This window comes from Nomascus leucogenys, unplaced genomic scaffold (assembly GCF_006542625.1).
Source record: "Nomascus leucogenys isolate Asia unplaced genomic scaffold, Asia_NLE_v1 000140F_95782_qpd_obj, whole genome shotgun sequence".
Taxonomy (NCBI): Eukaryota; Metazoa; Chordata; class Mammalia; order Primates; family Hylobatidae; genus Nomascus; species Nomascus leucogenys.
Window position 1 is genome coordinate 54,423 of NW_022096851.1, and position 15,817 is coordinate 70,239.

The following is a 15,817-nucleotide window of genomic DNA, read 5'->3' on the forward strand; positions in this document are numbered from 1 at the left end:
ACACAGCGTCTCGGCTTTTCTCATCAGAGGCAGACAAGTGCACGCGTGGTCCAGCTGGGCAGCACAGAAACAGCGAGAGGCCACTGGCTCCCAAACCAAAGCTGGGCCCTTCTGGCTTTGGAGGACCCTCTGGGGATGGCTGTGGTCAGCACAGCTCTTTCATTCTCTGCTCTCACAGCTGTGGTGCCGGTGGTCTTTGTGAAGCACGGAGACTCCCCCAGTAAAGGCCAACAGCTGGACTCAGCTGCGTCATCTCTCTCACCCCAAGCTTCCTCTGCTCCTTACTCTTCACTGGCCATCCCAACACGGCCACCTGCGCCCCAGCAAACCACACGAGTCATGTGCACTGTAGCTGCGTCCACAGACTTGCCCTCAACCCTCACTGTGGTCCTGGCTTTCAAGGCCACTGCACCTGGGAGGAGACTGAGGTGTTGGCTGGTGTCAGGGCCTCTGCGTCTTTCCCATTTGCTCCTGATCCAAGTGACTCTGTCTGCTGGGTGTGGCTGGGAGCCTCTCCCCCATCCACTGCCAGAGGCTCACATTCTGAGCCCAGATACACCCTGGTAGTCTGCGTCCTGGGATACCTGAGCTCCTTGGCCCTGGGAAGCTTCAGTGTGACCTGTCTGACACCTGCATGGAGCCAAGTCCCTGACGTTCAGGGACAGTTCTGCAGTGTCTGGGTCACCTTCCTTCCCATCCACCAAGGGCAGGTCTCCTCCAATCTTGGCCCCTAAGGTGGGGCTCCCAGGCTGCATCTTGGCCCCTGCCCTCCCCACCCAGTGCTACACTACCCTCCCGGTAGGCTAAGTCCTGACAGGAACACCCTGCAGGGCCCGGGGAATAAGATACTTCAGTTACCCACTGTAAAAAAACAAATTTACCCTTTACTCTCCGTTGAAAAACTAAGCTCTGTATGTTCTGTAATCACTTCAGGGAAACCAGCCCCTGAATTACCCGTTTCAGAAGTGTGGCCCCCAGGTGCACGGGGGTTGACACGAGCAGAGGGGAGGGGTTCGGGCCAGAGGGACCAGCTTTGGGCCTAAAGGACACAGGGACTGGACGAACCTTCAGAAGGGGGCTGAAGCGTCAGCTCCAGGCTAAAATCCTGTGTGTGATCCTTCACGCCTGACAACAGGCTCTACCCGGGGACCTCCCAGGGATGCTGCCCTCCCCACCCGGACTCAGACCCTGGGGGCGTCCAGCCACGTGCTCACTCACACCGTGCTCTTAGCCCAAGGGCCTCTGTTCGGAAGCCTCTACTAGGAACCTGGGGCAGAGGCCTCCCCGAGGGAGGCTGGTCCTTCAACCTGCAGCAGCCTTTTGTTTAGGCCCCTCTGAGCAGTGAAATGACCCTCGTGCATGCCGATCCACCTGACCCTTGACCCCAGCACTCTGTGGGAGAAACGCAAGGGGTGGGCTTGGCTTCTGGCTTCTACCATCACAGCAGGTGAGTCTGCTTGACACCTGAGCTGCGCTGAGCCCAGCAGGGGAGACCTCTGATGTGAGAAACACAGTCTGAGAGCGGCCATAAGGAACAGAGGCACTGAGCCCGCTTGTCAAACAGACGCCCTATTTTACTAAAAACCACACATACATTTTACAAAACAGCAACTATCTGATCTCTCGGTCCCTTCCTTAACCCCATAAAACGAGGGGATACTTGGGGACCGGCGGGAACAGGTTCCCCTCCAAATGCTGAGGGCGACCCAGGCATCTCCAGACCCCTGGTCCAGTGCAGGGCAGGGGGCCGCGGAGCCAGCTCACTGCTCCCATCAGCCCAGGGTTCCCGGAGCCCGTCCAGAGCCCTCAGTGCCTAACCAGGGCCAGAGGGAGCACCTGGGTGGGCCTCAGCTGGACTCACAGCCGCTCCCTGCCTGGGCGGGTCCAGCCTCAGGAGGAGGAGTGCGGGTATCCATAGTGGTTGTGGTCAGCCTCGCCCAGGGTCAACGTCAGTGACAGGCTGGGCTTCCGTTCCAGCTCCTCCTCCTTCGGACAGTGCTGCGGGGGTCGGGCTTTGAAGAAGTCTGAGATGCAGCGGACCTGGTAGAGTGGAGGAAGGTGAGAATGGGCAAGGGGCCGGCCAGGTACCAGGGACATGGGCGGGAGCAGGAGGGGGATGAACAGGGTCCCAGGTGGGATCGAGGGGCCTGGGTGGGCAATGAGAGGAAAAGTGCCTGGGGTGGGAAGAGAGCGCTCTTAGTGGAGGACCAGGGGGGAGCACTGAGGAGCTGACAGGCCCAGGGAAGAACTACAGCAGGGCCAGGGGTCCAGAGAAGGACTGGGGTGCATGGAAAGGAGTCCTGTGCACTGGGGTGCAGGGGAGGAATGGGGGGATGGAGGGCGGTCCAGGGAAGGACTGGGGTTGGGGGAAAGGGGTCCCAGGGGAGGACTTTGGGGGTAATGAAGAGGGTCCAGGTAAGGACTGGGACTGGGGGGATGTGGTCCAGGGGAGGACTGGGGGGAAGGAGGGGGTAAAGGGAAGGACTGGGGCTGGGGGGAAGGGGTCCCAGGGGAGAAATGGGGGGAAGGGAGGCGTCCAGGGATGGACTGGGGCTTGGGGAAGGAGTCCCCGGGGAGAAATGGGGGAAGGAGGGGGTAAAGGAAAGGACTGGGTTTGGGGAAGGAGTCCCAGGGGAGAAATGGGGGGAAGGAGGGGGTAAAGGGAAGGACTGGGGTTGGGGGGAAGGGGTCCCAGGGGAGGACCAGGGGTGGAAGGAGGGATCCCAGGGATGGACTGGGATTGGGGGAAGGGTGCCTAGGGCAGCACTGGGGTTGGCTGGGGAGTGGTCTCTGGACAACACGGGGGATGGAGTTAGGGTTAGAAGCTCACAGTGAGGCCAGCCACCAGTGCGCCCTGCAGGAGGCCAACAAGGACATCGCTCCAGTGGTGTTTGTAATCAGACACGCGGGTGTATCCCACATAGAGGGCAAAGCCCACCAGGAAGAACTGGACTGTGGGTCGCAGCAGCCGCGCCCACTTCCAACAGAGCCGTGCCTGCACATACAGCTGGAGTGGGGAGAGGACGTGCTAGCCTGTGCGCCTGCCGGGTGCTCCCCTCCCACTGCACAAATGGCAGCACTGAGGCTGGAGGCAAACACTGATCAGCCCAGGGCCTCCCGTTTTTAGAAAAAAATCAGCCCCCCCCACCACCACTACCCACCCATTTTACAGCTGGAAAAACTGAGGTCCAGGGAAGGGAGTGACTTAGCCACGGTTCCCCCAACAAGCAACCCCGGAGAAACAGACTCACGCCAAGAACATCATGCAGTACATCCCAAAGGAAGAGTGTCCCGAGTAGAAAGACAACCTGGGGAAGGAGAAGGAGCAGGTGGCTCACTCAGCGTCTTCCAACCTCCCCCTTGTCCCCGCCCCGCCCACAGAAAGGAGGGTTTGACACGGAGGCTGCTGCTGTTAGATGCAGTCAAATCCCAGTAGCAGAAACTGTTCCCCTTTTCCGTTCCAGTTATCTGATAATGGAATAAGAGTCTCTGATTGGGGCTGTGGCATGAGATGCCTCATCCGTGAAGACTCAGAGGCCTGAACCCAAAACCCTGGGCAGACAATCGTGTCTGGCAAGCAGGCAACACCACAGTTTCGTTTTCACCGTGTTTCTTTTCAGGATTTTCTCCCATCTGCGGAACTGAGGGAAGACTTATTTTTATATAAATTCAAGATTCAGTGAAGGACATCAAGAAAGACAGAAAATAGCAGAGCAAGAAACTTCAAAAGCAATTTTTAAAAATGGCAAAAAAGTCACAATTAACCTTTTCGGAACTAATCAAAAGCTTGCAGCCACCAGAAGACTTGAGCAAGATAAACCAGCTAAGTCTCAGAAAAAATGGCCTTGTGGCATTTTAACTCATCCTGTCCCTCTCCCACTGCCTAGACTGTGGTGGCCTGAGGATTCCAAGAACAGACTTTATTTGCAACTGTGGACGCGAGTATGGCTCAAGGGCTGGCCTTGATCTCACCTGACTGGACGTTCTCCCAGTGCTGAGGGGCTACCCGGGGGACATTTGTAGAAAACATTCACAACACATTTATTATTCTCTGCTGCCTGTAGCCATAGACAGCAGATGAAGCAAACAACAGACTAACCAAACAGAGCGGGGGTTGGGGGGGAAAGGCCATGGAATAAAATGCTCTGGGCGATGAGGGCTTGGAACGCAGACAGAGCAGTGCAGGAGTTCAGGAGAGGCCTGCAGTGCCCGAAGCTAAGCGCTCACGTCTGGCCGCCTTCAGGCTCCACACACACAGTAAGCAAAAGCTAAGGCAGAGTTGAAAACGTGCTTAACCATGGAAGGGCTGACCCCACATGCACACAGACCCTTCTACAAACTCTGGGAGGGTTTTATGGGTGTTTTTGATTCCAGATGTTTAAGGAAATCTCTGAACTATCACTGACCACTGGGCTAAAAGAACAGGAAGAAACGGCCACACGTGACAAAAAATACAGACTTTACAACCAGAAAAGTCATTAAACAAATAACTAGTGCAACAAACAGCAAGAACAAACCCGGGGGAGGGCGTGGGATCATATTTCCAGAGTTGCTACATTATAATATTCTAAGCACCCAGTTTAAAACAAAACAAAACAGGCCGGGGGTGTGGTGGTTCACTCCTGTAAACCCAGCACTTTGGGAAGCCGAGGCGGGCAGATCACGAGGTCAAGAGATCGAGACCATCCTGGCTAACATGGTGAAACCCCGTCTGTACCAAAAATACAAAAATTAGCTGGGTGTGGGGGCGCCTGCCTGTAATCCCAGCTACTCTGGAGGCTGAGACAGGAGATTTGCTTGAACCCGGGAGGCAGAGGTTGCAGTGAGCTGAATCGCACCACTGAACTCCAGCCTGGGTGACAGAGCAAGACTCCAACTCAAAAAAAAAACAAAGAAAATAGGTCAATTAACAAAAAAAAAAAAAAAAAGAAAGAAAACAGGTCAATTAAGATTATTTGGCCAGGCACGGTGGCTCAGCCTGTAATCCCAGCACTTTGGGAGGCCGAGGAGTGTGGATCACCTGAGGTCAGGAGTTCGAGACCAGCCTAGCCAACTTGGTGAAACCCCGTCTCTACTTAAAATACATAAAGTAGCTGGGCATGGTGGTATGCACTTGTAATCCCAGCTACTCGGAAGGCTGAGGCAGGAGAATCTCTTGAACCTGGGAGGCAGAGGTTGCAGTGAGCCAAGATCACACCACTGCACACTGCACTCCAGCCTGGGTGACAGAGCAAGATTCCGTCTCAAAAAATAAAATTAATAAAAATAAATGAAAATACAAAAATTAGCAGGACATGGTGGCGCACACCTGTAATCCCAGCTACTGGGGAGGCTGAAGTAGGAGAAGCACTTGAACCCAGGAGGTGGAGGTTGCAGTGAGCCGAGATTGCACCACTGCACTCCAGCCTGGGCCCAGACTCTGTCTCAAAAAGAAAGAAAAAAAAAAAGATTATTTAGCCTGAACGGGCTTGGTGGCTCACACCTCTAATCCCAGCACTTTGGGAGGCTGAGGCGAGAGGATTGCTTGAGCCCAGGCATTCGAGACCAGCCTGGGCAATACGGTGAGACCCTATTTCTACAAAAAAAATTTTAAAAACAAGCCGGATGTGGTGGTGTATGCCTGTAGTCCCAGCTACTTGGAAGGCAGAGGTGGGAGGATGGTTTGAGCCCAGGAGTTCAAGTCCTGGGCAAGACAGCAAGACCCCCATCTCTAAAAGAAAAAAAAAATTAAAAGCAAAACAAACAAACAAAAAAGACAGTAATGAGGAACTGAAAAAAGAAGATATAACCTAAGCAAACCTAAACAAAATGACAGAGGTCCTTCCTTATCAGTAATTACATTGAATATAAATAAACACTCCAATTAAAAGTCAAAGTTTCATTAAATGCCTTGATTCAATAAAAAGATTAATATATAATGAAAAAACACACAAAAAAAATAAAAAGTCAGAGATCTGGCTGGGTGTGGTGGCACACACCTGTAATCCCAGCACTTTAGGAGGCCAAAGTGGGTGGATCGCTTGAGCTCAGGAGTTCAAGACCAGCCTGGGCAACATGGCAAAACCCTGTTTCTACCAAAAAACAAAAAATAAACAGTAGCTGGATGTGGTGGCACCTGCCTGTAGTCCTAGCTACTCGGGACGCTCAGGTGGGAACACGGCTTGAGCCTGGGAGTCCGAGGCTGCAGTGAGCTCAGATCATTGCACTCCAGCCTGGGTGACAGAGTGAGCCTCTGTCTCAAAGAAAATCAGAGATTGGACAATACATTAAAGAACATGGCCCAATTTTATGCAAGGTATAAGACACTTACTTTAGAGTCAGAGAAATAAACAGCTTGAAAGTTCAAGAATGGAAAAAAAAATATTCCATGCAAACAGTAACAAAAAGAGAACCAGAATAGCTATATTAATATCAGACAAAATAGACATCAAGACAAAAATTGTTGAGACAAAACTCATATATCTCATTCTATGATGATGAAATGGTCAATCTTTCAAAAATATGTAACAAAGGTAAATGTACTAAACAACAGAACCCCAAAATACTTAAAGCAAAAACTGACAGAATGTTACAACATGGATGAACTTCAAAAACATACAAGAATGCACTAACTTATACAACAATTAGCTGGGCGTGGTGGCGCACACCTGTAGTCTCAGCTACTCAGGAGGCTGAGGCAGGAGAATGGCATGAACCCGGGAGGGGAGGTTGCAGTGAGCGAAGATCGCACTCCAGCCTGGGCAACAGAGCGAGACTCTGTCTCAAAAAAAAAGAAAAAAAAAAAAAAAAAAAAAAGAGAAGGCAGACACAGAAGACCACATAGTGTATGATTCCATTTATATGAAACATTAAGAACAGACAAATCCGCAGACAGAAAATAGGACAGTGGTGGTTGCCTGGGGCTGGGGGAGGAGCGACAGCTGACAGATACAAGGGTTCTTTTTTTTTTTTTGAGACGGAGTCTCACTCTGTCACCCAGGCTGGAGTGCAGTGGCACGATCTCTGCTCACTTGCAAGCTCTGCCTCCCGGGTTCACCCATTCTCCTGCCTCAGCCTCCCGAGTAGCTGGGACTACAGGTGCCCGCCACCATGCCCAGCTAATTTTTTGTATTTTTAATAGAGACGGGGTTTCACCGTGTTAGCCAGGATGGTCTCGATCTCCTGACCTCGTGATCTGCCCACCTCAGCCTCCTAAAGTGCTGGGATTACAGGCGTGAGCCACTGCGCCCGGCCACAAGGGTTCTTTTTCTTTTCTTTTCTCTTTCTTTTTTTTTGGAGACAGGGTCTCGCTGTGTCGCCCAGGCTGGAATACAGTGGCACCATCTTGGCTCACTGCAACCTCTGCCTCCCGAGTTCAGGGGATCCTCCTGCCTCAGCCTCCACAGTAGCTGGGAATGCAGGTGTACCCCATCGTGGCTGCTGGGAGTGAAGGTGCACCATCATCGTGGCTGCTAACATTTTGATTTGTTGTAGAGACAGGGTTTTGCCATGTTCCCCAGGCTGAGGGGTTTCTTTCTGATGTGATGAAAATATTCTGGAACTAGGTCAAGGAGATGGCTGCACAACATTGTGAATGTACTAAAAATGAACTGGACACATTAAAATGGAAAAAAATGTGACTTTTATCTTACATAAATTTTATTTCAATTTTTTAAAAAGGTCAACAATTAGGTGAAAAGTTTAAGGACTTATCAGTAGAGATGGTAAGAAGATAGTGCAGAAGGCCGGGCACCGTGGCTCACACCTGTAATCCCAGCACTTTGTGAGGCCGAGGTGGGTGGATCACCTGAGGTCAGGAGTTCGGGACCGGCCTGGCCAACATGGCGAAACCCCGTCCTACTAACAATACAAAAATTAGCCGAGTGTGGTGGAAGTCGCCTGTAATCCCAGCTACTCGGGGAGCTGAGGCAGGAGGATCTCTTGAACCTGGGAGGCAGAGGTTGCAGTGAGCCAAGATCATGCCACTGCACTCCAGCCTGGGCAACAGAGGAGACTCTGTCTCAAAAAAAAAAAAAAAAAAAAAGATAGTGCAGAAGAAGGCAGGGTGTGAAATTTAGGGGAGACGGAGACAGGGCATGCTCCCCTCGGCTCCCAGTGTCTGCGGGGCCCACGGAACCCTGAGGTCTGGCTCCTGCCTGGCCAGCTGCCTGCTGGCTCTTCATGATTTGGCTCCTGGGCCTTCTTCAGCTCCCATTCCCCCCAAGAGTGAAGGCTGCTAGTCCACACCCACCTGGCCTCGGTGACGTCCGCAGGGTTTCCCCTGCACACTTTCTCCAGCTGCACATAGACCGAGCAGTTGATCCGGCTCCAGTTGGGTCGCAACGGCTAGGAAGTTGGGCCTCAGACGCCTGATCATGTACTTGGCCAGGTCTGTCAGAGACTGGCTCACGGCCGCCCCGAACAGGAAGGTCCCCAGCACCTTGTATACAGCAGCCACGTAGCTGTTGAAGTCAGAGCGAGAATAGAGCCGGTCTGTGTACACCAGGTAGGCTTCCCCGGCAGAGACCTGCAAATGGGGCAGCCGCAGGAACCAGTGGGGGTCTCGGTCAGCCCAGGGGCCTCACTCCTCCCCACGGGCCTCCCCAAGGCTGCTGGAGAGCTGGGGACTCTAAAGGGGGCCCTATTACCCACAGGTACCACTCAGGGCAAGGCTGTGTCCCCCAGCCCCACGCGGACCTCCAGGGCAGGGCTGTGCCCACCCACCCCCCCATCCCTCTGAGCCCCTCCTGCCTTACGAGGACGATGGTGGCCGTGATGGTGACTCCAGCCATGAGCCCGTGCGTGACGGTGTCTGGACGGTAGGGGTACCGGATGGAGTCATCCCCGCAGTAAAATCCTCGCTTATACGGGGCGTTCACCAGCGTCAGGATAGCGAAGGGCAGGGAGGATGGTGGGGAAGGACAGCCTGGGAGCTGTGAGGTTCTCTCACCAGCTGGGCCTTGGGGCCCCACACACCTGCCTTGGGGCCCCACACACCTGCCTTGGCCTGGAGGCCTCCCACCTCTACTCCCACCAGACAGCAAGGAAGAGCTTTTTTCCCAGCCCAAGTAACACTCCCTTTCCCATCCCCCTCAGACACACACAAACTCCCAGGCCCTCTGCCCCTCACACCCTTGCAGCCTCCTTTCTGCTCCTTGAACAAACTCAGCAAACACCCACTTTTGCACAGCCACTTCTCTCTGCCCAAAATATCTTTTTTTTTTTTTTAGTTTTTAAAAGTAGAGACAGGAGTCTCATGTTGACCAGGCTGGTCACAAACTCCTGGGCTGGAGCGATCCTCCAGCATCAGCCTCCCAAAGTGCTGAGATTACAGGTGTGAGCCAACGTGCCAGGCCCCAAAGTATCTCTAACTTATGTGCTGGGACCTAAAGTAGCTCTGAGTAACTTCTACTCTCATCTCCCCATCCTGACTGTCCATGCCAGCATCCTTCTCACAGAAGGAAAGGTCTGTTCTGTTTCCCTCTTCCACATGCAAATCCCATGTGGAATTAGGCAGTCACGTGTGGGACACTGGAACTAATTTCCCCCATCCACCCACCGGCACCAGGAGGGGCCTACCGTGTTCAGGGCAGAGTCCTTGGAGCCTGCTCAGGGCCTGGCCAGGGCAGATGTTTAATAAACATCTGTTAAAATAAGGCAGGACTTATTTTAACCTAAGAGCTGGCCAGAGAAGTCAGGAAGAAACCAAGGAAGGGCACAGCTGAGACGCCTTCGTTCACGCACTTGCCCCTTCAGCGACCCTCATGCCAGGCCACGCGCCAGCCACGTGGTAACCAGGACAGACTCAGCGCTGGCATCAGGGATCTCAGACACATTCAGGAGCCACTTATGGAAGGTGTTGCCATGGCACTGGGGCTCCTGGGGCCCTGCTGAGCTGAGGGTGGCCAGGGAAGCAGGAGTCATCTACGGAGGACGGGGCAGAGGGCAGGTGCACAACGAAAGCCCGGGTCGGCTAGCCCAGAGACAAACCAAGGCAGGGCATCCTTTGGCCCAGCAGGGCAGGTACAAAAGGGTGTGGCTTTTCTAAGTTCTGAATGTCAGCGGAGGGGCAGGGAGCCCCACACTCCTCCAGACATGCTAACTTCAAGGGCCCTAGGACACCGGACACCTCCCATGCTGGCTAAGTCTGGGGAAATAATCCAGTGAAGAAAACAGAGGTCTGCCTCACAGAGCAAGGAAGGTGGAGGGAATGCAGAATAGAATGGGCAGGCCCGGCACGGTGGCTCACGCCTGTAATCCCAGCACTTTGGGAGGCCAAGGCAGGCGGATCACGAGGTCAAGAGATTGAGACCCTTCTGGCCAACATGGTGAAACACCGTCTGGTCAAGAGATTGAGACCCTTCTGGCCAACATGGTGAAACACCGTCTCTACTAAAAATACAAAAATTATCTGGGTGTGGTGGCGTCCCAGCTCCTCGGGAGGCTGAGGCAGGAGAATCATTTGAACTCAGGAGGCGGAGGTTGCAGTGAGCCGAGATCGCACCACTGCACTCCAGCCTGGCCACAGGGCGAGACTCTGTCTCAAGAAAAAAAAAAACAGGCAGCGCCAGGGCCTGGAGGCATGGCAGGACTGCGGAGAGGGTGGGATGTAAGCACCTGCCTTCTGCTCCCACACAGCAGGAGGGGTTGGAGCCGCTGTGAGTGAGGGGAGAGGCCTGGGAGGAGGCGAAAGTCAGGGCAGGGAGTCCAGCCCTACCCACAGCTCTCCACCGGCAGAGGCTCACACAGGTTGGCCTCCGTGTCCCACCTCCCTGCCCCAGCAACTCCAACTAGAGACTCAGGCACCCCCATGACGACAGGCGCCGGGCTTCCCTCGCCCGGAAAGCTCTCCCTGGGGTCCCCAAAACAGACACCTTCTCTTCTTTTTGCCCCCGGGAGCCTTCCCGCCCTCACACTGCCCTCAAGCCAGCATCTGGAACCTATGTGCTCAAGCTTCCAGCATGGAGGTGCACTCGGCCTGGCCGCCACCCCCGGCACACAGCAGCAACAGCCAACCCCATCTCGGCTGCACCTCCCACTGCTGTGTGACCTCCGGCAGGTGACTCAGTGCCTCCCTCACAGGCTGCTGTAAGGGAAATGTTTGTTATTTGCATGTTGCTCAGTGGCTGGCATACAGAAAGTGCCACCTAAATGTTTAAATAAATAACACCATAGGTGCTCAGGAAATGGTACCCAGGGCTGGCAGACACCCGCGGGGACTTCTTGCTGTCACCTGGCCCACCCTAAAAAAGGGTCTCCTTCGGGAGGTAAGAGGACTTGGCTTCTGCTGTGAGATGGCAGAGAAGCAGGAAACACGCTGGGGAGGAGGGCACCCCCCAGAGATAGAACTCCGGGGCCATTGTCTGTTCAGCCACAGAGCAAACACTCGGCCTTTGTTCCCGGCACCCTGCGGGAGGGGGCCTCGGGATGCCCCTTCCCCCAGTCTGGCCCGCAAACCCGACGGACAGGTTTGGTTCTCCTGGCCTCCCGGCCCCTCACCACCCCGTTCACCCGAAGCCTGGGACCCAGCCTTTATCTCCAGTGTCTCCCCCGCCCGAGCCAGGAAGGCGGCTGTACCTGCCCGCACGTGCAGGTGTTCGAATCCCCCCGACACACTGGGTGCCAGGACCGAGGATCAACCCTCTCCGCGCGCACCGGGAGCGCCCACCCCAGGGGCGGAGGCGCGGACGTCCTGCCGGGATAACCGCGGCCGCCCCACCTCCTGGGCCCGCCCGGGCCGCCGCCCGCGTGAATCACCTTCCACCTCCCGTTCCATTCCATTCCATTCCATTCCGTTCCATTCCGTTCCGTTCCATTCCGTTCCACACTAACCTATTCTTTTCCTTTCTTTCAACAAGTTCTCAATCTGTCACCCTGGCTGGATTGCAGTAGCACAATGTCAGCTCACATTTTATTTCACTGTTCCATTCCATTCCATCCATTCCATTCCATTCCATTCATTTCATTCCATTCCACTGCACTCCATTCCATTCCACACTATTCTATTCTATTCCTTTCTTTCAACAAGTTCTCAATCTGGCACCCTGGCTGGATTGCAGTGGCACAATGTCAGCTCACATTTTATTTCACTGTTCCATTCCATTCCATTCCATTTCATTCAATTCCATTCCACTCCATTCCATTCCATTTCATTCCATTCCGTTATATTCCGTTCCATTGATCCCCATTCCATTCCGTTCCATTCCATTCCATCCCAAACCATCCCATACCATCCCTTTCCATTCCAATCCAATCCATTCCATTCCATTCAATTCCATTTTATTCCATTCCGTTCAATTGCACTTCATTCCGTTTCGTGCCATTCCTTGCCATTCCATTCCATTCCATTAGATTCCATTCCACATTCCATTGCATTCCATTCCACACTATTCTATTCTATTCCTTTCTTTCAACAAGTTCTCAATATGTCACCCTGGCTGGATTGCAGTGGCACAAAGTCAGCTCACATTTTATTTCACTGTTCCGTTCCATTCCATTCCATTCCGTTCCATTTCATTCCATTCCGTTCCATTCTGTTCCACTGCACTCCATTCCATTCCATTCCATTCCATTCCACACTATTCTATTCTATTCCTTTCTTTCAACAAGTTCTCAATCTGTCACCGTGGCTGGATTGCAGTGGCACAATGTCAGCTCACATTTTATTTCACCATTCCATTCCATTCCATTCCATTTCACTCCATTCCATTCCATTCCATTCCATTCCATTTCACTCCATTCCATTCCATTCCATTCCATTCCATTCCATTTCACTCCATTCCATTCCATTCCATTCCATTTCACTCCATTCCATTCCATTCCATTCCATTTCACTCCATTCCATTCCATTTCACTCCATTCCATTCGATTCCGTTCCGTTCCATTCCATTCCATTCTGTTCCACTCCACACTATTCTATTCTATTCCTTTCTTTCAAAAAGTTCTCAATCTGTCACCCTGGCTGGATTGCAGTGGCACAATGTCAGCTCACATTTTATTTCACCGTTCCATTCCATTCCATTCCATTCCATTCCACACTATTCTATTCTATTCTTTTCTTTCATCAATTCTCAATCTGTCACCCTGGCTGGATTGCAGTGGCACAATGTCAGCTCATATTTTATTTCACCGTTCCATTAAATTCCATTCCATTCCATTCCATTACGTTCCTTTCTGCTCCATGGCACTCCATTCCATTCCATTTGATTCCTTTCCATTCCATTCCATACTATTCTATTCTATTCCGTTCTTTCAACAAGTTCTCAATCTGTCACCTTGGCTGGATTGCCGTGGCACAATGTCAGCTCAGATTTCATGTCACCATTCCATTCCATTCCATTCCATAACATTCCATTCCATTCCGTTCCATTCCATTCCATTGCAATCCATTCCATTGCGATCCATTCCATACCGTTCCGTTCCATTCCATTCCATTTCGTTCCATTCGTTTCCATTCCATTCCATTGCACTCCATTCCATTCCATTCCTTTCCATTCCATTCCAATCCGTTCCATTCCGCTCCATTGCACTCCATTCCATTCCATTACACACTATTCTATCCTATTCCTTTCTTTCAACAAGTTCTCAATCTGTCACCCTGGCTGGATTGCAGTGGCACAATGTCAGCTCACATTTTATTTCACTGTTCCACTCCCATTCCATTCCATTCCATTCCATTCCATTGCACTCCATTCCATTCCATTCCATTCCATTCCATTCCATTCCATTCCATTGCACTCCATTCCATTCCATTCCATTCCATTCCATTCCATTCCATTCCATTCCATTCCACTCCATTTCATTCCATTCCATTCCTTCCCACTGCACTCCATTCCATTCCGTGCCATTCCGTTCCGTTCTGTTCCGTTCACTTCCATTCCATTCCATTTCGTTCCATTCCGTTTCGTTCCGTTCCTTTGCACTGCATTCCATTCCATTCCATTCCATGCTATTCTATTCTATTCCTTTCTTTCAACAAGTTCTCAATCTGTCACCTTGGCTGGATTGCCGTGGCACAATGTCAGCTCCCAGCTTGACTTAATGGAATGTGTTTTTATTCACCCATTGGAAAAGCCTTTGCTACATATTAATACAAACTTGTCACTAATAAACCCTTCTTTTTTTTTTGAGACGGACTCTCGCTCTGTCGCTCAGGCACGATCTTGACTCACTGCAACCTCTGCCTCCCAGGGTCAAGCAATTCTCCCGTCTCAGCCTCCTGAGTACCTGGGATTACAGGTCCACGCCACCACGCCCAGCCACTAATAAATCCTTCTTTAAGAAAATAATATAACATGAGCATAACTTTGCATGAATTTTAATGTCCTGGAGGCTTGTTGCTTTGTATAAAGTGCAGGTCAGTAAAAATTAAAATGAGGTAATGTGGTATAATAGGCTTAACCCAGTAAGGGTACAATAAAGGATGGCTATTATTATTATTTTATTGTTATTATTATTTTGAGATGGAGTTTTGCTCAGTCGCCCAGGCTGGAGTGCAACGGCATGATCTCAGCTCACTGCTACCTCCGCCTCTGGGTTCAAGCGATTCTCCCACCTCAGCCTCCTGAGTAGCTGGGATTACAGGCACCTGCCATCATGCCCGGCTAATTTTTGTATTTTTAGTAGAGACAGGGTTTCATCATGTTGGCCAGGCTGGTCTTGAACTCCTGACCTCAGGTGATCCACCCACCTCGGCCTCCAAAAGTGCTGGGATTACAGGTGTGAGCCACCGCGCCTGGTCAAGGATGGCTATTATTTCACATGAATTCAACTGAAATCACGATAGGGCAACACCAATAACAATGTTTCCTATATAGCTTAAAAACTGTTCTTAGGCCGGGCGCAGTGGCTCACGCTTGTAATCCTAGCACTTTGGGAGGCCGAGGCGGGCAGATCACGAGGTCAGGAGATCGAGACCACGGTGAAACCCCGTCTCTACTAAAAATACAACAATTTAGCTGGGCATGGTGGCGGGCGCCTGTAGTCCCAGCTACTCGGAGAGGCTGAGGCAGGAGAATGGCGTGAACCCGGGAGGCGGAGCTTGCAGTGAGCCGAGACTGCGCCACTGCACTCCAGCCTGGGTGACAGAGCGAGACTCTGTCTCAAAAAAAAAAAAAAAAACAACTGTTCTTTGTCATCCCCTCATCTACCCAATAGGAATTAGAACTAGCCTGTTAGGCTGCTTGACAGGACCACTGAATGCTAGGAATCAACCATACTCTATCCTCTCATTTAACAGATGGGGAAGCAGAGGTCCAAGGAGTTTGGGAAACTTGTCCACAAAGGGACAACTACTTTGGGGCTGAACTATGTCTACGATCAGGGTTCTCTTTATCAACATGAGTATCTCTTTCCTTTATCTGCCCCTTCATGTTTACAAGGCACCTCCTCTGCTCCATGATTTTGTTTATTACGCTACATCACTCAGCTCATGAAAACCGCTTTTTTTCCTCTTTTCTTGTCTTTGGAAGATTTTTTGCATTCTGGTAGCAGCTGATTCCATACTAACCTTTAAATTGAAAAAATATATATACACACAGACACATATGTGAATATGTGGGAGAAACAGCACTAGGTCTCCCTGGACAACCCAGTGCAGGCCACACCTTGGCAGTCACAAAGTACAAATAAGAAATGGTCTTCCCATGTGAGTTGCTTTCGACACTTCGATGCTAAAGAGCGCAGAAGTGCTTACACTTTGAAAGAAGCCTGAAAACATTTGTAGGCTACCCTTTAATGTGTCTCATTTGGAGACAGAAAAAGTGAGCAGGTTGACCAGCTGCTCCTCATGTACTTCTTGCAGTAAATCCTTCAAAGAATGAAGACTGAAGACAATTCA

The 15,817-nt window shown here is 51.6% G+C and overlaps 1 pseudogene across 1 annotated transcript; it reads right to left on the reverse strand.

The window, feature by feature from the left end:
• Positions 1 to 1,553: 1,553 nt before the first annotated feature.
• LOC100597096 lies at positions 1,554 to 8,796 on the reverse strand (annotated as a pseudogene). Its single transcript, XR_004029186.1, has 5 exons — positions 8,736 to 8,796; positions 8,231 to 8,506; positions 3,248 to 3,308; positions 2,831 to 3,007; positions 1,554 to 2,040 (listed from the first exon to the last, which is right to left on the reverse strand). The product of XR_004029186.1 is annotated as a phospholipid phosphatase 2-like (transcript).
• Between the last annotated feature and the right edge of the window lie 7,021 nt (positions 8,797 to 15,817).